At 36.5% G+C, this 23,932-nt stretch overlaps 1 protein-coding gene across 1 annotated transcript in view; it reads left to right on the top strand.

Moving 5' to 3' along the window:
- GALNTL6 (polypeptide N-acetylgalactosaminyltransferase like 6) overlaps positions 1 to 23,932 on the top strand; it is a gene marked incomplete at both ends in the record, with an annotated part of 1,125,661 nt that overhangs the window by 75,367 nt on the left and 1,026,362 nt on the right. The window lies entirely within an intron of this gene.

The raw sequence follows: 23,932 nt of genomic DNA, 5'->3' as shown, positions 1-23,932 counted from the left end.
TTCCTTACATGCACTATTTCATTTGATCTTCAAAAACAATCTGATGTAGTAGATAATATTAGAGATTGCTCTTATTTTCATTTTAGAGGAGAGGAAACTGAGATGCTGAGAAGTTAAGTGGCATGATCAAGGTTATGCAGTGTGTAAGTGGTGCAGATAAATTATTTGAATTGAAAATATAATTTATATAGAGAGTTGCAGACAGCAAAGAACCTTTGCAGTCATCTGTGGTAGTTAGGAAAACAATTTGTTAATGATAAAAGTCACTCTATACGTTTATAAATAGAAGAATTTATCTGTGGAAGAATGTGTTATTTAGTTTAAAAATAAAATATAGATTTGAGGTCCTCTGTCCATGACTGTATGGCCCACCATGGGGTGTCCTAACTAAAGATTGGGAATGCAGATCTGACCTTTATCCCCGTCTCTGCTATGGTCACTCACCTTACTTCCTTGAGTTCTCTTTTTCCTTGTTTTCTTATGTTAGCATCATGTCATGTGCATTCACTAGTCCCTTTAGCTTCCCATCACACTTTGTTGACATGTATTTCTTACAAAGAAATACTTAAAAGTAGGAAATTTTTTTCTACAAAATTAATCTTGATATTTATGTTTATATATATTCATTTTGGGGACCCTTCTTCGGTTGCAAATGTTAACGGAGCTAGGTGTCTCATGTATATTTTTCAGGGAGTTTTCTTGTTTCATTTGTTGCCCAGATGAAAATTGCAGATACCTTTACACTTGTATTGATGACTTTGATATTGCCTTATGTGCTTCTGAGTAGTCCTTTGTAAATTTTTGGAATGCTGGTGACATATTTGTAGATTTCAGGATCACTTCTGTGGAAATGAACTTATTATAATAGATTGACAATAACACAGAAATGTGAACAAGTTGAATAATAGACTCTCAGAACCAAAAGGAATATCCTTTTATTCAACTGTCTCTTTTTTAAGCACATAAAGTTGTCAAACTACAGAAAGTCTGCGTGATTTTCTTTAATTACCACCATAAAATTGTTACTTAGACATATTAAGGTGGAAAATAAAATTTTAAAAAATCAAAACAAATAATAAACGGAATATTTCAATTTATAGTGAACAAAAGATTTTTAAAAAGACAAGTTCAAACAAAAACATTTTCTAACAATTCCAGGTCACAGTAAATTATACTTTGCTATCTGTGCTACCATTACATCAAAACAATCAATCAAGTTTGACAGAATAATGAGAAACTAGCTAATTCACCTTTTCATTTTCAATTTGGCATCAGGTAAAACTAATTATAGATAAAGGACTGGGGAAATGTATAATTTTTTCAAACCTGTATTGATTATATAAAATCAGTGCATGTAAGGATACACATCAAACGGTTTGCAGACAACAAAGAACATTTGCAATCATCTGTGTTAGTTAGAAAAAAATTATAAACGATAGAAGACAGCTGGCTTCTTATAGTAATGCATAGGTATTTGAGCATCTTTATATTTTGGAAATATATCACATAATGTGGAGTGATACGGACACCAAGGTTTAGGCTACGTGGCAGGTCATCTTTATGCAGTTTCTGGGGTCTAGAAGGACTGGAGCAGAAGTTTTCTTGGTGAAGAAGGCAGAGTCCAAGTTGTCCACGAATGTGATGGGATAAGTAGATGGTCCATTAATCCATCACAAGGTCCATGATGGTCCGTCACAAGGATTGTTAGAATATATCAGCGGACTAAAAGAAGGGAGGCTACAGTAGTAGAGTTGTGTGGAATGTCCTAGAAACAATGTAGGAGAATGCAGATGCTCTGGTCCTCTTCTGTGCATTGTAAATGACAGGAAAGTCATGAGCGATGTGAGAATATCAGAGAATATCCAGCTTCAGTTAAGACTATATTTTAGGCATAGTTCTAGATGTCAAGAATTCACAGATAAAGGACTGAATGTTGCTCCTTGATGAACTTCATAATCTTGTTTCTAGAGAAACAAGAAAACAATCAATAGAAAATTGAGGTGTACACAAAGAAAGAACACTTAAAACCGGCTTGTCAAGGGAGGTGGGCTACATAAGAGACGTATCAGTATCATTAGCGTGCATGTTGAGAGATGAATCAAAGTTTGTCAGGTGGATTATTCTCAGTGAAAGGTAGGGGATGGAGTGGGGGTGGTGGGGGGAGAATAATGATCCAGGCAGACGGAAAAGCCACAGAAGTGTGTGAGCCTGGTGTGTGGAGGGACTCTGAGGAGTTCAGCACGGCCGACACGGACAATTCAAGGTAAGGACTGGCAGTGAGGGAACTGGACAAGTAAGTCCATAAGACCGTGAAAGACAAAGATTTTAGGTTGATGCCGTACGGCAAGGGGGGGTGGTCATTACAGATTTTCCGTGGTGAAGAGACATGGTCTGAATTGGAAAGATCACTTTGGCAGCAGAGGGATGGCTGGCTTAAAAAGGGAGAACTCTTTGGAGAGCGTGAGGTTATTGGATTGCATTTGCAGAGACTTTCGTGGAAACCTTAGGGAGAAAGTCAAGTTATGATAATTAAGATGATTAAGATAGTTAAGATGACTGTAAAAGAAGGGACACGGGGGGGACACATGAGTTACTGGGGCAGGAGCTGTGGGTGCCTGTCAGTGCGATTCTTAACAGACCTTTGGTAAATTTATTTCAAATACCACTTGCCTAGAAACGGTCCTCTGGTGATGTTAGTATATCCTGATCTGTACGTAATTTTTTCTTATCTTGCAACAGAGGACCTTTGAAAGGAGAATAACATATAATTATTTTTTTTTTAATTTAAAATTTTTAAAAAAATTTTTTTATATGTCCCATAGCATATAATTCTTTATCCAAAGTTACTTGGTCCCCCTCTTACTAGAAATTTTACTCATTGTCAAACAAGAAAGGCATAATTTTTTTATGATTACTTTTTTTTTGAATTTTATTTTCTTTATTTGTTTATACAGCAGGTTCTTATTAGTTATCTATTTTATACGTATTAGCGTATATATGTCAATCCCAATCTCCCAATTCATCCCACCCTCCCACACACACCCCCCCACTTTCCCCCCTTGGTGATTACCTTTTACTCAGTCACAAATAAGATTGTGACTGTACCCATGGGAGGGGGTAGGTTGGTGAATGATAGGAATTTCTGGGAACATACACTTACAAAGAGTTCTTTATAGGATTGCAAGTTGAAATTTATTTTCATTAACTAGCCTACTTTCTGAATTAATGCATGTTTGTTTGTCAAGTCAGTACTTATTGCAGATTTTTTTTTGGTCTGGTAACTATATTGCGATGAATTTCTCATGATTATGTTCTTTGAACCTTAACCTCAGTAAGAATATATCAATGTTTTTCCTGTGTGCTTTTATGATTATAATAGATGTTTCTTTAGAAATCTTTGCTTATGCTCAAAGTAAACTTCAAAGTTAAAAAAAGTATAAGAAAAAATAACGTGATGGGGAATTCTTGAATTACGTAAGTTTAATGTCCAGTGACAGTCATAGCTTTAGGCGAGGTTTGATGCCCTGGCTCTTACTCTAAAAATGGGGGTTTTCTCTGTCTCTCTGCGTAGTTGTAGGGGACCCCTTGTTGTCATAAAGTGGTTGCAGCAGTTTTAATGGTCATATCCTCACACAACCTAATCCAGAGGAAGAAACAGACTCCTCAGTTTGTCTCTTTCTTGAGAGCTTGGCAAACGTCTGAGCTTTCAAAAGCTGGTCAGGTTGATGGTCCCCTCCTTGGGTTGGTCAATGAGGACTCATTGAGTGAGTCCTTGACTCATTGGTGAGTCAAGAGGTTAAGAGTGTTGACCTAATCCAATCAGACCCAACCAAATCTAAATGAAGGTGAGAAAAGAAGATTTACATAAGGTCCTAAAGAGATCCAGCCCTTCCTTTGAAAGAGGAAAACATGGGTGCCCGGACCTCACAAAAACACACAACATTTCTGAGTAGGAACTGAATCCCTACCAAAGAAGTGCATGCATGACTATGAAAATGACCAGAAATATTTTTTTATTCCTTTGGCTAGGAGCTCATCTGAGCTAAAATATTCCAGGGCTTTATTCTTTAGACCAAATAAATTCTGTGATTTATTATGTAGCTCTTTGCCAGGAAATAAATGTGCAATCTGACCTATAAAACAAAGAAATTTCTTCTTGATCCGTACTTCAAAGCCCTTCATGTGATCTGAAAGAGAGAGAGAAAAAAAAGAGGGAGAGGGAAAGAGAGAGAGAGGAGAGAGCACACCCCTAACCTAATGGGGTCTTTAGAATTTATCAGGTATTAAATTTTAATAGATGTCAATTGACTACTCAGTTAAAAAGCAACCTAAGGAACATGGTGAAAAAAATAGACTTTTCTTTACATCATAGGAAGTATGATTTTTTTTTATAGCTAAAAAACTAGTGACATTTTCTGTGTGCAGTAAATTAATTTGAGGCCAGGAAAATATTTAGGAGCATGAAGTTAATTTACAACTAAATAAAAGGCATCTTGCCTGACAGGCTGTGGTAAGCATTGCTGTGGTCTCTTACTGACCTACTTGTAGAATAATCAATTTTCCATCTTTGGATTTGTGTCAGTATTTTCCAGGAAATTGTATACTTATCGTTGCTATACAAATTCAGAAAGCTAGCAGAAAACCTGGAAGGTTATGGACTTTCATGCAGATAATGATATACATCAAATCAATCTAGACTGAATCTGTAAGAAAATCATCCCATTGAATGAAATTTATTTTTTGGAGGATTAAATTACTAAATTACTATGTCTGGATGCCCATCATACAGAATCACAATATTCTGATATTGCCTTATTATAATGATTTAGGTTCGGCTGTCATTATATCTGGTTGTCTAAATTGGTGATAAAAAATGAGTCACAATGAATTTTAAAAAACAACAAACTTGCTTCTAGTATCGATATAATGTTGACACATTAACAAGTGGAAAAAAAATCCTACTTGTGTTGCCAATAATGATTTCAAGTAAGTTATCATCGTGAATGTTTGTAGCAAAGCAGTCGCAGTGAACAGGGGTGATGTAAAAATCAAGTCATTTTCTGTTGCTCACATACGGTATGTTTTGCAAACATTCTACCACACTTGGCAATACAGAAGAATAAACGTATTAAACGCTTTCCAATATTTTGACAGCTAGCAAATAGCACCCAACTGTTAATGCCAGTGGAAAGTCCAGGGGAAAGACTTTGCTTCATTTAAAATTAATTCAAAAGAAATGTATGATTGTTACTTTTAAACTTGTACCAAGACAGAACTATTCTAAGAACTATTCAAGAGTTAAAGCCTCTGTGTTCGTCTTCCCCCTGTCCAGCTCTGAATCCCTGTTCTTACCTAGAGGCAATCACTCTTAGTAGCTTGGGCATATTTTTCCAGCCTTTATCTACGTATCGTAATTTTCAGAACCTATAAAGTCAAGTGGTTTTCACAAGACCATGCATTTAATTGTTCTAATTCTCTTCCCTTTAAATATGCCAGCTCTAGAGGAAAATCAAAATGTCATTTTCTTTCTTTTCTCTATCCTGAAGAATAATACTTGTGATACTCAAATCACTTGACATTATGAATATGAACACTGTGTTTTTTATAAGTTTTAGTTCCTAAAGCTTCAGGCAAATGACTTATACACTCCACATTTCCATTTTCCTGTCTGTATTATAGAAATAAAGTTGCATGCTAACTCTCTTCTAGGAAGATATGAGTTGTAATGATTGATGAACGAAAATAACCACAGGGAAAAATTGTCGTAGGATAACCTGATGGCAATATTAAAATTCTAAAGACCTTCAAGTTCTTTTGTGGTAATAAGCATTATGATGGTTCTTTGGCCTTAGTAGTTACTTCTAACAAGTACTTTTAAGATTCTTATTATTACTTATGAATATAACATCTTTTGTCATAAGAACTTGAACACTGAGCAAAAATAATATATAGTCAGACTCTGTTAAACTAGGTAATCCCTGAGTCTAGAGAAAGAGTAAGGTTTGAGGACACAAATGATGCCCAGTCACTACTAATATAATTGACTAAAGATGATTAGACACAGACTTTTTATTTTTGCTACTGGCCCCACCCCTTCCTATCCTGCTCTTGTTGCTGCTGAGTAACTTGATGTTGTCGTCGTTGCTATAAAATCCACGGTCTGGGTCATTACTAGAAAATTCGCGTTCTTCCGGACAGCACCTTCTGTTCCTGAAGCCCTTCCCCTACCTGACATTTATTTTATCCTGTGTTGTCAGCTGTCAGCAAAAAGTCATTTATGGCTTTCAAGCAAAGCGCTCCACCCTCAATTCCCATGTTATAGGAATATTTTAGTCAGATATTTATGATGCCTCTGACCTAATTTACTTTGCCTGCTTTGGAGAGTGGAGGTGCTGTGGGGCTACCACAGAAGGTTTCCTCTAGCCCCGGAGTTTAAAAGCGTTTCATTCTGACCCATGGAGGCGCCTCGTATCCAGAGGTAGCCAAGCAGGTCACCCTGGGGGGAGGGGGAATGGAGCTCGTGCTGTCCGAGCCGGGGCTCTTCAGGCTCTTTGTCATGTTTGATTCTCACACCTGTTACTCAGCCTTGAAGAATCTCGAGGAAGGGATAGACTTCATCAAGCAATTTTTTTTTCATGCGGTTGTATTAATTTCTGCATGTTTGTTTGGAAAAACAAGCACAAAGGAAAGGGAATAAGGCTGAAGGAATCCTTGTTTCTACGTTAGTGTCATTCAAAACAGTTCCAGTGACATATGTCAACGTCATATTGGGACATAGTTCAAAGGATTTCATCTGTCAGTTCAGAAGTACAACTAGGTCAGCTGTGTCCATTTTGTGCTGTAGTTAATATTTTTGACATTGGGCAAATCTTAGAAATGTTTAATAAACAGGTCAGAGAATTTCCCTGAGAGTACCTTTTGGTTATCTATAGGTTAGGGTTGCTGGGTTAAATTTGAATTTCAGATAAGCAATGCATATTCTTTTTTAGTATAAGCATGTTACAGTGCAATGTTTGGGACATACTAAAAAGCATTTATTGTTTTTTCTGAAATTTAACTGGTCGTCCTATATTTTTATTTACCAAATCTTGCAACCCTGCCGTGTGTGGTAGTGTCCTTCAGATATAAAGGAAGAAAAAAGATGGACCAAGCATAGGAAAGTCTCAGTGATAGCTTCTCGAAATGGCATCTTGAAATTATTCTAAGCAGTGACACATTTATTTGTAGGACAGTCTCCTTTGAGAGAAGCCTAGGAGTTATCATTAAAAGAGAAATGGAAAGAAGTAATTACCCCTTCCATGTGAGCACCAAAATTCTTCTAACAAACAGTGTGACCAGGTTATCATGCTTTTTTCTCACCCTTTTCCTCTTCATAATGATAGTAATAACAATATCAGTAAATGATAATTACAAAGTAACTTCTTTTTTTTTTTTTTTGCGGTACGCGGGCCTCTCACTGTTGTGGCCTCTCCCGTTGCGGAGCACAGGCTCCGGACGCGCAGGCTCAGCGGCCATGGCTCACGGGCCCAGCCGCTCCGCGGCATGTGGGATCTTCCCGGACCGGGGCACGAACCCGTGTCCCCTGCATCGGCAGGCGGATTCTCAACCACTGCGCCACCAGGGAAGCCCCAAAGTAACTTCTTTTAAAAACATTTATTTATTTTATTTATTTCTTATTTTTTGGCTGTGTTGGGTCTTAGTTGCAGCATGTGGGATCTTCATTGAGGCAGGTGGGATCTTTCGTTGTAGCGGGCGGGTTGTCTCGCTCTAGTTGTGGCGCGCGGGCTTCAGGGCACGTGGGCTCTGTAGTTTGAGGTACATGGGCTCTCTCACTGAGGCACGTGAGCTCAGTAGTTGAGGCACGTGAGCTCAGTAGTTGGGGCGCGCGCAGGTTTCGTTGCCCCGCGGCATGTGGGATCATAGTTCCCCGACCAGGGATCGAACCCGCGTCCCCTGCATTGGAAGGCGGATTCTTTACCACCGGGCCACCAGGGAAGTCCCCCAAAGTAACTTCTATTGAAAGCTTTCTGCACACTAAGCATTCTCCATTAGTTACAACGTTCATCCTTACAACCCCCGCTGGACTGTATGTCCCATGAAGGGTCTTGTCTGTCCTTTACATTCCTTAATTTCCAGAATCCTAGGCAATACATGATAGTTATATGAAGCATTTGTTCAATGAATGAACACAATAAATAAATGAGGTAGGGATTATTATCCCGATTTTATAGACAGAGAAATTGAGGTTGAGATACTTCCTCCCAAACAATGTAACAGTGCTTTGACAGAAACAAAAGTGTTTTCTCTTCAACTACCATGCTTTATGAGGCACATTAAAATATTACCATTTAATTCTAAAAATAGGGAAATTTTACTTACAGTACTAGCTGTTAATATTCGTTGAATATCCATACGTGAATTAATTTACAGACCCTATAACATGGAGATGGCAAACATACACCATTTTCATTTTTTCTGACCACCTCAGCAAGAATGGTTGTTTAGTGATGGACTATTTGGTTAAGACTACATCTTTCCAGGCAACCAGGTCCTGGTAATTTGACCATTCCTTTGCCACACTATGGCGTACATCGGTGTGCCTAAGTAGATTCTCAGAATCATTAGGACATGACTTCAGACAGTTGTCACCGCTAGTCAATGTTTGGAAACACTGGCTTCAACAACACATTTCCAGCCTAGAAGAGTTTCCCAACACACGAAAGTCATAAGATTTCTGGGGGGATAGATTATTTACATAAGAACAAAACTAAACGTTTATATATTTCTATTGTTAGAGATCTTGGTGATGTAAGCGATCATGATTTTACATCTGTTTTTGCTTAACCCAACAAAATCTCTTAGACAAATCTCTAATTGGAAACTGCGCTGAGGGTTGGTACAAATTGATCATCCTGCAAACATTGTCACAAATCACCAGCAGGATGTTTTGCTATAAAGTAAAAACAATCAGCCATGCAGAAAATATAGCAACCTAAGTAAAAGGGGGACCGTAATTAGTATGTGTCAGTATAGCTTCAGATGTTGGATGGTGGAGAATCGTCCTGCATGCCAATGGCGTTTACCACCGTGAGCCACTCTGGCTGAATAGAATGCATGGCTCTCCCTGGAGAAGGGCCCCTATGTGAGCTCATCTGAAACAAGGGCTGGGCATCATTCATCTCTGTCCCTGAGGAGTCTATGAGGCTGCCTAACACAGTAGGTGTTCAATAAATGTGTGTAGATCAAGGCTTGGTCAGCCAATCAGCGTGTGTCCGCTAGTGTGTCTTGCTCCTACTCTCTGTTGGTGTCCTTATACTTGCACTGTTCCTCATTGGAAGATCCAGCCGAGCTTGTGATTCTCTCTTCCTTAAGCATCCAGGTCATCCCCAAGTTCTTCTCATTATCCTAGATTTTACAGGCGATACTGTTTGTTCTCCAGCTGGCCTGTGATTGTACTTCTATTTGCTTAATATCATTAGAAAAGGTGAGAGAATACTCCTTTTTTTTCTGCCTGTTTATACCTTAATTTTTTTTTTTTTTCTGAATTTCAGAGTTTTACCTAGGAATGGGGTTGTGGAGTCTCAGATCAGGGTTCTTTTGCCTAGGGGTTCTCTGCAAGAGCTCAGGGCATCTAGAACTACCCGAAGTACGGGGAGCACGCCCACTGCTTCAAGAATTTATCCACATCCGTAGAGGATAGGAATTGCAGCTGAAGGGGTACTAACACACTGAGTATTTTAACATGCTAGCGAACGTACAATCCACTCGAGAAAGCGGACCCATTAGAACCTCGAAACAATTATGTGAGCGGGACATGATTCCACTTTTAGAGGAGAGGAAACTGAGGCATAATGATTGTGAAGCTCAGCTTCAAACGTGTCTGTCTCTCTTCAGTAAAATGAATAGCATCATTCATGTAATGTTAAGGAAGCACATTCATATTTAAGAGAATATATGGTTGTGTTTCCAGAAAAGAAGATGAGAGTAAAATTAGATCAATGTACAAAACGCCAGTTATGTTTTACTGAGATATAGAAAATAGCATGTCAAATAGCTGTGCTCCTATATACACTTTGTTTTTCAGTTATGTGACACTAAAGACTATTAGCCATGCCGTGTCCAGTTGGGATCCACTTGTTTGATTCCCAGTACTTTAAAACTGAGGAAATACAGATTTTGAAGTATCTAAGAATGCGTGCTTTCAAATAGCTACTTAGAAAGATCGCTTTTCTTCCTAAGGCCACTTACTTTTTCTCTAAGACTAAAATACCCTGGTAAGATTAAATGGCTCATCTCTGAAGACCGCTAAACTGCAAAACAGAAATCTCAGTTCCTGTTTTCAGGGCCATTTTGGAGGAGAGCCACGAGAAAGGCTGTGTTGGTGATCAACTGTTCCACAGTCCCTAGCCCAGAAATTTCCAAAGGTCGCTCTCCCTCACCCTCTCCCTTTCTGCCCAAAGAGTTTGGGGCTGACACTAAACCAGAACACACCAACATCATTATCTTTCCCCAAATTGCTGTTTAAAAAGTTTCTGACATGCACTTGCTTCATGTTGACGATGCTTGCTGTTCCCCTTGGGTGACGCAATCTGATGTAGTCGTAAGACTGTCACTAAGAATTGTTCAGGTATAATTTATAGTCACAATTAAAAAGCATTTTTAACTAAGTGTCACAACACAGTGACAACTAAATTAGACTGTGATTTACGTTACCATGTGCTGCCACTCGGTATAGCTGTCACTCTAGAGAAATTGATAAACAGCCCGTGTAGAGCGAGGTCTTCAGTCAAGAAGGAGCTCGTTCCCCATGTGTGAATGAGGTGAGAGATCGCTGCTGCAAGTTTCTAATGTAGGATTAATAATTAATTTTTGGAATATGTAGAGCAATGGAAAAGCAGCCCTTTCAGTAATCATACAAGGCTACTTTTGACAGGCAGAGAAAATACTTTATTCTTAGTTACGGTAGAGTTTGAAATTAAAATGAAGAAGTCACCAAGTAACGCAGAGATCCTCCAATCCAAATCTATCTCTTTTTTAAAATAATTAATTAATTAATTAATTTTTGGCTGCATCGGGTCTTCGTTGCTGTGCACGGGCTTTCTCTGGTTGTGGCGAGCGGGGGCTACCCGTCCAAATCTCTCTTTTAAAGATGACAGAACCAACGTTCAATGATTCAAGTGACAAGGTTGGTACTGGATTGCCCCCAAATAACTTTTAAGCACATACGTTGAATTAAATAATTTAGTAAAACCATATCCAAGTTAATGCAAAGGGGCACATTATTAGACCATGAGCTAAAGGAGTCATAAGGGATTTTTGTGCTTATTTAGGGTGAGTCTGGAGAAGGGCTAATATTCTTTTTCATGGAAATTTCAAGAATAAGGTAGAGTATATGAACAGCCAATGATGCAAGACATGGGAGTAGAATGAATATTCCAGAGAGTGACTGGACGAACAGCACAACAGTATGAACGGGGAAAACATTTTTGTCCTGAAGGAGGAAGTGTCCTGGAGCACTGGAAGTCTGGTGGAATGCTTGGACAAAGCTTGGTCATATTTGACTTAATATTCAGTACTTTTTAAAAAAGTGATGAATTTGGAGATTCTCGTAATGTCTGAGTGAGCACCAACTGGACCCCTTTTCAGGTAACAACTGTACAGTCTAGACATATTAGCTCAAAACTGCAGGGAATAGGGCAAATTCTGAGTATCACATGTTAAGAAAGGGGAAGTTGTATTTGTTTTCACTCTTTCTAGCCTAGGAGTAGACAGAACCCCTTGTGGGAAAAAAGTTACAGGTTTTCTGGCCTGGGGAGCCAGAATTCTGAGTCAGGGAAACTGTAGTTTCTGTTAAAAAAAAAAAGGAGGAATCTATGAAGGGAAATATATAGAGAAGGTATCCCCAAATTTCATCTGCTTATATCTCCAACAGGCCCCTGAATCATATATTTGTGGACCAGACTGACAGGAATTTAGTTAAGGCAAAAGATCACAGCTGGATGGGAGTTGCTGTCCAAGCCAGAGTTTGTGATTTGTGACTAAAACAATACAAAACAAAACAGACAACAAACCCCTCATAAGAAGGGCAGCCTTCAGTCTTCACAGCTTAACGTGCATGATCTCCGTTATAAAATGCAGTCTTACCCAGCTTAAGGAGAACCAGGAATGTGGAGCATGTTCTCCAAAGAAAAGAGAGCAAATGAGACCATCCCTAAAGTGACTTAGATTAGGAATTCGTAGAAAGGAATTTAAAGTAGCCATTTAAACCGTAACCAATGACATGAAAGAAAATATTTTTCCACTTAATGAAATGATCAGAAATATTAGAAAAGAAATAAAAGACCAAATGAATCTAGATTTAAAAAATGGAATAGTGATTTTAAGAAACATCACTATATAGGTTTTAACATCAGAATGGAGACAACAAAGGAAAGACTCAGTAAACTTGAGGATGGATCAATAGAAATTATCCAAGCTGAAGAACGAAGAAAAAAATCTCGAAAAGTAAAGGAACAGAGCCTATGGTATTTCTCAGATAGTATGAAATGGCCTAACATAAGTATGATTGATTGAATATCCAGCAAAATAGGGCATAAAAATACTTTAAAGACGTTGTGGTTGAAATTTTCTAAAATTTGAAGAAATATATATATATATTTTTTACAGATGTAAGATGTTCAACAAATCCCAACAAATTCTTAAACATTAAGAATTCTACAGTTAGGGACATTTGATCCTCAGAAAAGAATGAAGAGTACCCAAAATGGTAAATATCTGGGTTCTTATAAAAGCCTACTTTAATTTCTTTATTTTATTCTTTCCTTCTTAATTTCTTTACAAGGCATGTGAGTATTTAAAGCAAAAATATAACCATTGTCTTGTGAGAAGTTATGATACGTATGTCTGTAATACATGCAAAAACCCTAGCCTCAAGGATGATGGGGGATAAGTTGACCTACATGGGGCTAAGATTTATGTATTTAATTGATATTCATATTTTATATGAAGTGATAGTGCATTAATTCTACATACACTATGAAAATTAGGAATTTATACTGTAATGTCTAGAACAACCAATACAAAATTAACACAGAGAAGTATAAATTAAAAGCCAATAGAAAAATTAAAATTTATACAAATAAAAAGTAGGCAAGAAGGGAGAAACAAAAACCAAAAATGGAGACAAATATAAGACAAATAATAAAAATTAGACCCAAATCCAACCACATCAAAATTATTAATATATTAGATATGAATTAACTAAAGATCCTAATTAAAAAGTACAGATCTAATTTTTTATCTTAAGAAGTCAGAAAAAAAAATAGCAAATGCAACACAAATTAAATAGAAGGAAGGACATTGGAGACAAAAGCAGACACCAAGCAACTGAGAGCAGAAGGACAATATTTCTTCTCTGAGAAATATAAAAATATTTCAAAGATTTATAAGGGCAGTTGGCTCTCATCAAAGGTGCCGAGTTAATTCAGTATGGAATAGATAGACTTTCAATAAATAGAGATAGAAAATTGATACTTATATGCAAAATAATGAACCTCACATTTATCTTACTCATACATATGAATTAACTTGAAATAGATTGTAGGGTCAAATAACTAAAACTATAAAACTTTAAGAAGAAGACATAGTGGAAAATCTTTGGGACATTGGGTAGGGCAAGAATTCTTTGAATAGAACATACGTACGTACATACACACACACACACACACACACAACACAAAACATCAAAGCAATAATTAAAAGGATGTTACCATAATTAAAACTATTAGTCTTCAATAATTCACAGTTTTAAAAAATGAAAAAGCGGGTCATAGACTAGTAAGAAATACTTACAATAATATATCTGAAAAAAGACTTTTTTTTCCAAAATTTGTAAGCAAGACTTGTAACTCAACGATAAAATGACAAAGAACCCAATTAAGAAATGGGAAGCATTTGGAACTGACACTTCACAAAAGAAGATATAGAAAGGCAAAGAGCACCTGGAATGCTGCTCAGCATTGCTGATATCAGAGAGAGAGTTTTCAGTCACAGCGGCATAGCCACGAGAATTGATAAAAGTCAAAAGATATACCGTACCAAGTGCTGGTGAGAATGTGGAGGGAATGGTATTCTCATACATTGCTGGTAGAAAGGCAAAGTCATACAGGCACACTGAAAGGTAGTTCAGGGCCTAAACGCATACTTGCCGTATCATCCAGCAGTCCCATTCCTAGGTATTTACCCAAGAGAAATGAACCACATGTCTACAGAAAGAGTACCTGAATGTCCCTAGCATCATTATTCATAATAACTAGCAACTCACAACATAAATATCTATTAACTACTGAATAAATAATACGTTTTTGTTATATATATATTATTAAATAATAATCAGTAATGAAAAGGAACAAAGTTTGGTACATAAAGAACTTGCAGGAATCTCAAAAGCATTATCCTGCATAAAGAACCCAGAAGAAAGATTAAATGCTCTGTGATTCCACTTATATGAAATTCTAGAAAAGGCAAAATTATAGGTATAGAAATCAAGTCAATGATTGCCTGGAAATGGAGGTTGGGAGAGGGAATTGAGTGCTAACACACAAAGGCAACTTTGGAGTGCAAGAAATGTTTCACATCTTAATCGAGGTGGTAGTTATATGATAATGTGCAATTGTCAAGACTCAAACTGATCACTTAAAAGAGGAAATGTTACTATATGTAAATTATGTCACAGTAAACCTGTGGGAGGGTATAAAGAAAGAAAAGGAAATTACACCCATAAAAAGCTCTTAAAAGGGAGAGTGACTAAATGGGTGTGGAATTTTTTCTTCAGTAGCAAAAGTGATTGATTGAAGCATCTGGAATGAGGACAGAGGGAGAAATTCAGAAAGGGAAGAACGGTGCCCATGTGATTTCTGGCCATTTAGGATCCAGACACAGACAGGTTTTGTTTGTTTTTGTTTTTCCAGTATGATCTTATTGTGTTGATATATTTCTACATTTCACCTAATAATTTTAAAGATTTTTAAATAAAGGTATGATTGAACTAAAATTATTAAAATTAACCAATTTGTAGCATGTACTTAGCCATGAAATGTATTCTTTCAGAATCCATTTTGTGCAATGGTCAATCTAGCATGAGGGTGAATTTTATACCAGCTATGCTAATACATACATATATGTGTGTATTCTATACGTATGTCTTATAATATATATGTATAATATTATATATTATAAAATATATTTACATATTTAAATATATGTATACTTAAATAGCTGACATCAGGGCTTCCCTGGTGGCGCAGTGGTTGAGAGTCCGCCTGCCGATGCAGGGGACGCGGGTTCGTGCCCCTGTCCGGGAGGATCCCATGTGCCGCGGAGCGGCTGGGCCCGTGAGCCGTGGCCGCTGAGCCTGCGCGTCCGGAGCCTGTGCTCCGCAGCGGGAGAGGCCACAACAGTGAGAGGCCCGCGTACCGCAAAAAAAAAAAAAAAAAAGCTGACATCAGTGTTATTAACATATGGTTCATGAATAATTGATTTATGTGTGGAAACCCAGTCTTGGTACAAAGAAGCAAACTCAAAAGCAGTTGAGTTTTAATATATTGAAAAAAATAATAATCAGTATAAACATAGTGAATATATTTAGGGAATTTTTATTAATTTCTGATACTTTTACAAAGGGAAATTTTACTTTTATTTTCCTGGTATTTAAATATTTGTAATATTTAAGTATATTTACATGATAAACAAAAATTTTAAATTATTTAAGAAGTGAAGCATGCTTTCAGCAGATTAGAAATGTTCTGAAACTGAACTGAAATACAATTAGCCGTGGAAAGTTACTCTTTGTGTTACCCAACAGCTTCTGGTAAAAGCTTCCAAAGATAGTTACTCCTAACAACATGAAGCATTGAAAAATATATTTCTGTCCTCATTCAAATTACTTTAATGTTTTGGTTATGTTATGGCTCTGTGTATTTACAGAGTTTTTCCTGTATCAGTGGACCAGAAACCCAACTTCCTATCAAATAAGCTCTGGGTCAGGAAGTAAAATTAGAAAACTAATAAAAGTGGAAATGTCAGGGCTCTTGCCATTTTCCTAGCAGCAGGAAAATCCTCGATTTGGTATATCACAGTCTAGTGTTGCAGATATGAAAAGAGATGGCAAAGTTTATATTACAAATTCCATTTTGAGAAAGTGTAGCTCAGACACAGTATTCCTGAAATTCACCATTTAGAATTGGCACATCAGTCTGTATTCATGTAGTTAAACCACATATTTATGTATGATATACACACAGAATGAAGACGCAAAGCTAAATGCCAAGAATTTAAATTTGAGTACTCTATTATTCAAACGACATCTGCTAATATTTGGATCTCTTTATATACAGAAACCCAAAAGAAAGCCATTATAAAAATATGGAGAATTCATGCTAAAAATTGTTCCATTTCTTGCATCATCTTCATTAAAATAATTATTTTGAATGAATCTATTTTTCGTATAATTGCTTTAACACTTTGTCTTATTATACTGGATTACAAAAACCATTCCCTTCCACACCCACCTCCTTCTTATGTTTTCATTTTCATCATTGGATAAGTCAGCGTTTACCCTTGTAGTATGGACAGTTAAGAAACCTGAAGGACCGTTTAATTTTTTCGGACTTTGAATATATCAGGTATTTTTATAACCTTATTAGGCTAAATGAGGTTTATGGAATATAGTATCACCGTAACGGTAATTATTGAATAAAATGAGTATTTCATCCTCCAACAAAATACTTATTCATATCATGTCACATTGACTACAACAAATTTCTATAATAAAAAGGAATGGGGCTTCCCTGGCGGCACAGTGGTTGAGGGTCCGCCTGCCGATGCAGGGGACACGGGTTCGTGCCCCGGTCCGGGAAGATCCCACATGCCGCGGAGCGGCTGGGCCCGTGAGCCGTGGCCTCTGGGCCTGCGCGTCCGGAGCCTGTGCTCCGCAACGGGAGAGGCCACAACAGTGAGAGGCCCGCGTACCGCAAAAAAAAAAAAAAAAAAAAAAGGAATGGAGTTCATCTTCAGGTTTAATCGTCAGTGGTTGGCAATTTCTTTGTGAATATGTAATCCATATTAAAACTCGCTTATTTAAGTTCATTCCCCAAGTTTCATGCTTGGTGCTATTTTAAAGCATTAGAAAGCATTCCATTTTTGAGAATTTTATTATCTGGTTAAGACTATAGCACCTATATATGAAAATAATTAGATTATTATTTAAGGTAAATATATCCTTCAATAAGTTAAACAGAAAACAATCAATTGAGATTGAAATTAGTTTAGGAATTACAAAAAGTGTAGGAGTTTCAAAGTAGAGGAAGAACATCCCAGGGTTAGGTTATCCCATAAGAATTTCATAAGTTGTGTGATCCAAAAAAGGACTAATGGTTAGCAAATCTAAATGTGTTTCAAGAAATATAGACTTGATTCAAGAGGCAGTGGGAAAAAAATAGACTTTAATAACAAGGAGAGTGAATAAATGGAGAAGGATTTCAAAGCAGGAAGACTGAGAAAGAGGAAGAGAAGACAGAGGTAGGACATTATTGTTACAAGGTGCTGAATCACACTAAGATCAGCAATTATGGCTTAAAGTTGGGCCAAGAGCAAAAGAAAGATTTGGAGAATTAGCGATGGTACTGGGCCTCCTAAAAGGTGACAGTATTGGTGCTGCTTAAACTGGCAAATTCCCACCCTCCCCCCAGACTATTTAGGAAGATTGGGAAGGAAAGATAAGGAATGAAATCCTGCAGACAAGAGGCTCTGGGGTGTAGGAACAGAGGGGCGAGATCTAAGGGAAATGGCCCGACTACCTTTCGTATCAGGGAGCCTACTAGGGCTTTTCCACAGCCAGGAATGGGATACCTGCCACAAGAGAGCGTCTGTCCCCCGAGAAGCTGGATGCAAAGCCGTGGCAACCAGCAGAGAGAGGACTATACCTGAAGCCAATTAAATACGCAGGGTTCCTTCTACCTCCCCGCTATCCCTCCTCTATAATCAGGACAATGAGTCTTTGAAAGTAGAGGAGAGCAGGAAGCATCCCAGCACCAGACCGCGGACATGCCCTCTGCATCCTTTCAGGTTCTGGAGTGGGAAGACCAGAGAATAAGCAGGTTACTTCAGACCTCTAGAGCTTCAAACCGGAGCTGTGGCAGTGAACAGGGGCTCCTTGGCTTAGAATTTGTTTAGGTATTCTAAACCAGATTTTTAAAGTGTTTAAGAGGTTATGGAATCCATCTCAGATACCATTTAAGATATCTGCGAAGCAGCGAAGAAGAAAGATTTGACTTAAAAATATGGGAATTATGTTTCCCATAAAAAATTAATAATATTGTCCACATGAAGTTTACAGACAGTCTTTAACAAACTAATTGCTCTGGGAAAAAAGAATGAAGGTAAATGACTGGATTTTGGAAATAAAAGAGATCAAAATGAAAACACGCTTACAACCTTGTAATTCTGGTAGAACTCTAAGACTGTATTGTTATAGAATGTTTCTAGAGATACATCATTATGTGACCAATGTAATTTTATTTAATTTTGAAGATATGGGGTGAACTTCAGGGGGCCGTATTACACAGAAAACAAGAAGTGAATAACTCAAGCCAGAGAGGTCTTGGCCGGAGAACTAGTTTTCATGGTCTAAGAAGTTAGTTGAAGCCTTTAGAAGGGAGGAATTATATGAGGTAACAAACAGAGAATTATCAGCAAGGTGTTAACAGAGCCCTTTCTTATTCAGGAGATGAACATAGAGGAGGTGGGGGAACACATGGTCACAGAGAATAAGAAGTGGAGAGTTTTAGGAGTTTAGGTGTCTATACATTTTAAGTGCAGTAAAAGTCAAGAAGAGTGATGAATGCTGGGTTTCATCACCTTCAGGAGCAGATTCATTATGTGAATGAGACAGAGAGCAACACTGATGATTTGATGGCTGGTGAGGACGTGCAGTTACTTCATCAAAGAGGTTGCGGCTGAAAGCAAAGGGGAATCAACAAGTGATGCTGCGAGGAGACACAGGAATCAGGACGGGTGATGTGTGGAGACAGAGCCATGAAAGAGACAGACCAGCAATTGCTATTACAGCAAGTGAGTTAGATGTTAACTTTTAGTGTTGAGCGTATGCTCCATTGTAGAACTATTAGTCAGTAGTGCTGAGCAAGAAAGCCATGGCTAGATAACACGGCTACACTAAGGCGCACACGGAGAAGATAATTTTAGAAGAACGCAGGAGGAAATCACATCTAACATACACTAATAGGATAGTTTTGAAGTAATTGCTTCTGGCACCCTATCATCAAGGGATATATAATTACTGTTTTTGTTCTGAATTATGTATTTTCCCAGAGTGGGGAAGAGAGAGTATTCAGGAAGGTGAACTCTATTATGTCATTCTGCATTACAGTCATTAAAGAAGTTCCTGCAATCAAAGGTGAGCAGAGAGTCTGATCAAAAGGAAGCTTATATTATTCTAAATGGAGTAGGAATAGTCGAGAACTTAGAGAGATGTTGTCTCCTGGAGAGTGAGAGGTGAAAACTAAAGACCAAACTGTTACCCAAAGTCTAGAGTTATGTTATGCACTCATCATGGCTACGATCATGTTTTGAGGATGTTTATAAAGGGGTAGAAATCAGCCATTGAAACTAATGTATCTTACTTAACTAAGAGGTGACCCAGTTTTAGTAAAGATGGAAAATCAGCAATCGGGTCTTGTGATAAAATATTCTATAAATTTACGCTGATTTTTACCTTGAAGTGTGATCTGAGAAGGATCACCTAACTTCTGTTTTCATAACTTCATCCAATCTAAAAAGTAAACATGATGCGTTTACTTGCTAAGCTTTTACACGTGAGGTTGTAGAACGTAGTAAATAAAGTATCGTTAAGCATTTCACCACAAAGGCCAAGTATAACTGACGACAGAAAGAAAATCCATGAATAGAAAGCTTGCCAATATTGTTTTATACATATTGGACTTTAAGGTCTGCGTTAGACATTTTGGAATGGAAAAAAGTGGGAAAGCAAGTAATTAGAAACAAACATCTTTAGAAGGGTCTTAAAATGTATCCATTTATAACATTATTATATTAAAACATTTTTCTATCTGCTAAATCTTTAAAGAGTGTGGATTTAATTGTAAGCCCAATTACCATGTTTTACGTTCTCAGTATTGAAGCAGCATACTGTTTACTACAGATCAAAGCAATAGTTAAACTGTTGAAGACAGAGTTTGACTGTCTTGCCTGTTTGGTTATGATGTTGGAATATCAACAATGGCTTTGATTTTTGGAATATTGACAATAATTATTATGGATTTTAAGCATATCAATAGAAATCCAAAAAATATAAATACATGAATAAATGTCTTCTAAAAACTTTATAATAAATGAAAAGTTCTTTGTCTTTTAAAATAACATATTTCTTCCCTGGAAAAAATTGACTAGCTTCAAGCTTTATAGTCATTTATTTCCCCACCTCAGCCAATAAAAAAAAAGGATACCACTTTTTTCTTGTTTTTATACCACTTTTCTCCCTTCTTCTCCTCGTCTTCCTTTACCATTTTCACCTTCTTTTTAACGTTCTGACTTGTGCTCAATTTTGACCCATTTGCACGGATTTTTCAGTGTGTCTTGCAAGTAGGTTTTGTACCACAAGGGGAAATCTGTCACATAACAGTAAAGTAGATTGCAGATAAATCAGCTAAAAGTAAAACACTGGTAACATTAAAAAAAAAGACAAAACAAAAAGCATAGCTATAAGATGTAAATAATTTATCATTATTCTCTCAAAGTGAATGTATGGGTTTTAAAAGTTGGAATTATGTCTACCTAGAAATGTCCTCCTTTTAATCATCAAAAGCACTCACATGAACACATGATTAGCGCTAAGCATCTTGCAAAATTAAATGGCAAAGATCCAAATTATAAGTGAAGAGTCTACGTTGTAAAAATTTTTTAAAATAATAAAACAAAAGAGAACAGAAACCCCAGAGGCCTATATATATTCATGTTTTACCCTATGCACCATTTAATATATTTTGAATGAAATAATATGGCTGGAGCGTGCAACAGTAAAAAATTAAGGTCATATTTCTACATTTTATATTTATATTATTAAATTTGAAAAGATATACACCCCAATGTTCACATCAGCATTATTTATAATAGTCAAGATGTAGAAAAGCAACATAAGTGTCCAAAAACAGATGAATGGATAAAGAAGATGCAGTACACACACACACACACACACACACACACACACACACACACACACACACACACACACAGTGGAATACTACTTAGCCATGAAAAAGAATGAAATTTTGCCATGCACAACAACATGGATGGACACAGAGGATATTATACTGAGTGAAGTAAGTCAGACAGAGAAAGACAAACACTGTTTGATATCACTTATGTGTGGAATCTAAAAAGTACAACAAACTAGTGTATATAACAAAAAAGAAGCAAACTCACAGATATAGAGAACAAACTAGTGGTTACCAGTGGGGAGAGGGTAAGGGGGGCAAGATAGGGGGAGGGGATTAAGAGGTACAAACTATTATGTATAAAATAAATAAGCTATAAGGATATATTTAGACACATAACTAATTAATGGTCATTTGATTAATAACAAAGGCCACACTGAACTATTTTGATTCTCCTAACTGATTATTTAGAAATGTTCAAAGCAAACCTTTTGTAATATAATTCTATATTGGTTCTTAAAAATGAAAATAAAGTCCAAAAAAAAAAAAAAGAAGAAAGAGTGAAAACTTCACAATATAAAAAGAATGGAAGAAAAATTAAAACTATATCGAAAGACATAGACGAACTTTACTTTCTACACACATTATTATCACTGAAGCAGTATCCTTTCAGAGACCTGAAGTGGTAATGAAAACTCTGCATTTCCAGTTTATGTGATTCAGCTAGTTAAATACTGCATATTATCTTTGAAAAAGTATGGATTTAGCACATTAAAAAAGCTAATGATGTGACATGTCCTCTTCATCAGCAGTTTCTTTTTAACACAATATTCAGGAGTTACACTGCTGATTAAATGTCTCAGCTTTTTCTTCTTCTTCTTCTTTTTTTATTTTAACAGACCAAAACTGAACTGTAAAAATACATATTGACCAAAACCCTTAGAGTGATTAAAAGTACTAAAATTCTGGTTTATTTCCCTTGATATTCTTATAAAGTATTTAAACATACGTAAAATGAAAAGCAAATAAAAATAAAAGAAAGCAAACTCTAGCAAAATTAAAACATCATGGACCAGAAGACTTTAAATGTGACATAAGTAAATAGAGATGGTGAAAACACCAGAACACTGCTTTCTTAGGCTAGACAGAGATGATTATTGTATAAAGAACTCCCTTTGAAATTTTCTGCCAATTCCGTATGAAATGTCTACGTCTGGGGGGGCGGGGTTGGAAATGTAATCTACGTATTGGGTGGAATAAACAGTGTCAAATAACCAGTCACAATAAAATTAGGGGTAAAATCCCGCTTTAATAGCATTTGCAAGGTAAACTGAAAGATGCTGAAAATTTATTTGACACTAAAAAAGGAAAGTTACATATTCAAGAATGAAATAACACTGAATACAGTAACTTTTAGCAAACTGAAATTTATGACAAAAGCTTTTAGAGATTTAGCCACATATTTTCACCTAAGACTTTGTTTTTACATAATCTGATAATATCTTTTATTTTAAACCTGTAATCTGAATAGATTTGATACTTTTGTGCAATGAATATCTATTTATATGCCTATATTTATTTATCTGTTTTGGTCATGTTTATGTATATAAGTTATTCACTGCCAAAGGAACATTGATAGGATATCAATACAGATTTTAAAAGACCTAAAAAAAATTAACCTGGGGTGTAATTTATAATTCAGTCGTTTAAAAATGAATTTTCCAGTACAATTTATATTCATCTATTTACTTACTCATTTCCATAATTATGTAATGGCACAACATCATTTTATGTGACTTTTGAGCTTTGGAACATGAGAGACTCTAGCTTTACTCCTGGCTGGCATTAACTAGAATTTCTAATTAGGCAAGTAAATAAATGTACACATGGATACATAACTGTATGTAGTTAACCTGTTTGGATAACCTAATATATGCCTTCTTTGAATGATCGATGCTGAATCTACCTGTGTGTAGAGGTAGAGTGGAACCTCAGAAAGTTCTGGCCCTTTTCTGACTACATGGTCTTGAAAATACTAAAGAGAGGGATGGTGATTCTAAACAAAATGTTTTCTGTCTTTTATCTTTCACCTCATTTTGTAAATAAAGACTGCAATGAAAGCCGGATGATTTGTAGAACGCCCAGGGGCTATCAGCAGTTTACAGCAGAGCACGTTTTTAATGACACTTTCTTTCCCTACGTATATTATTTTTGTATTTCTGCACCTGTGCCACAAGATTTTGTGAAAATGAATAAGGTGTTTTCAAAACAAAAGGCATTTACATACAGTATTTTATCCTTTGCTACTTTAGTGTCATGAAAAGTAACAAGTTAAATTTTTTCAGCATTGAAATTCCACAGAACAGAAAACGTGCTTTACCATAGATTATTAAAAATGGGTGCTAAGAATCCCAGTTTCTGCTATTTCCCAAGGTAATTGCACTTCTGAATTTTCACATACTATTTATATTTGTGAAATCCTTGATTCCTGACCCCAGACGCATCTATTACAACTGATGAATGAAATAATGAATTACAGGAAAAAAATAGATACGTAAAGAAAGAGTTCTCCCTTTTTAAATGATTATAAACTTAAAAAAATTGACTAAAAAGAGTTAAAATGCATTAGCAAGAAATATCCTAAGAATTTTCCATTTCACAATTATTTCACAGTATTTCACAAT

Source organism: Leucopleurus acutus (assembly GCF_964270905.1).
Source record: "Leucopleurus acutus genome assembly, chromosome: 7".
NCBI classification, from domain to species: Eukaryota; Metazoa; Chordata; class Mammalia; order Artiodactyla; family Delphinidae; genus Leucopleurus; species Leucopleurus acutus.
This window is presented reverse-complemented; position numbering and strand designations above follow the sequence as displayed.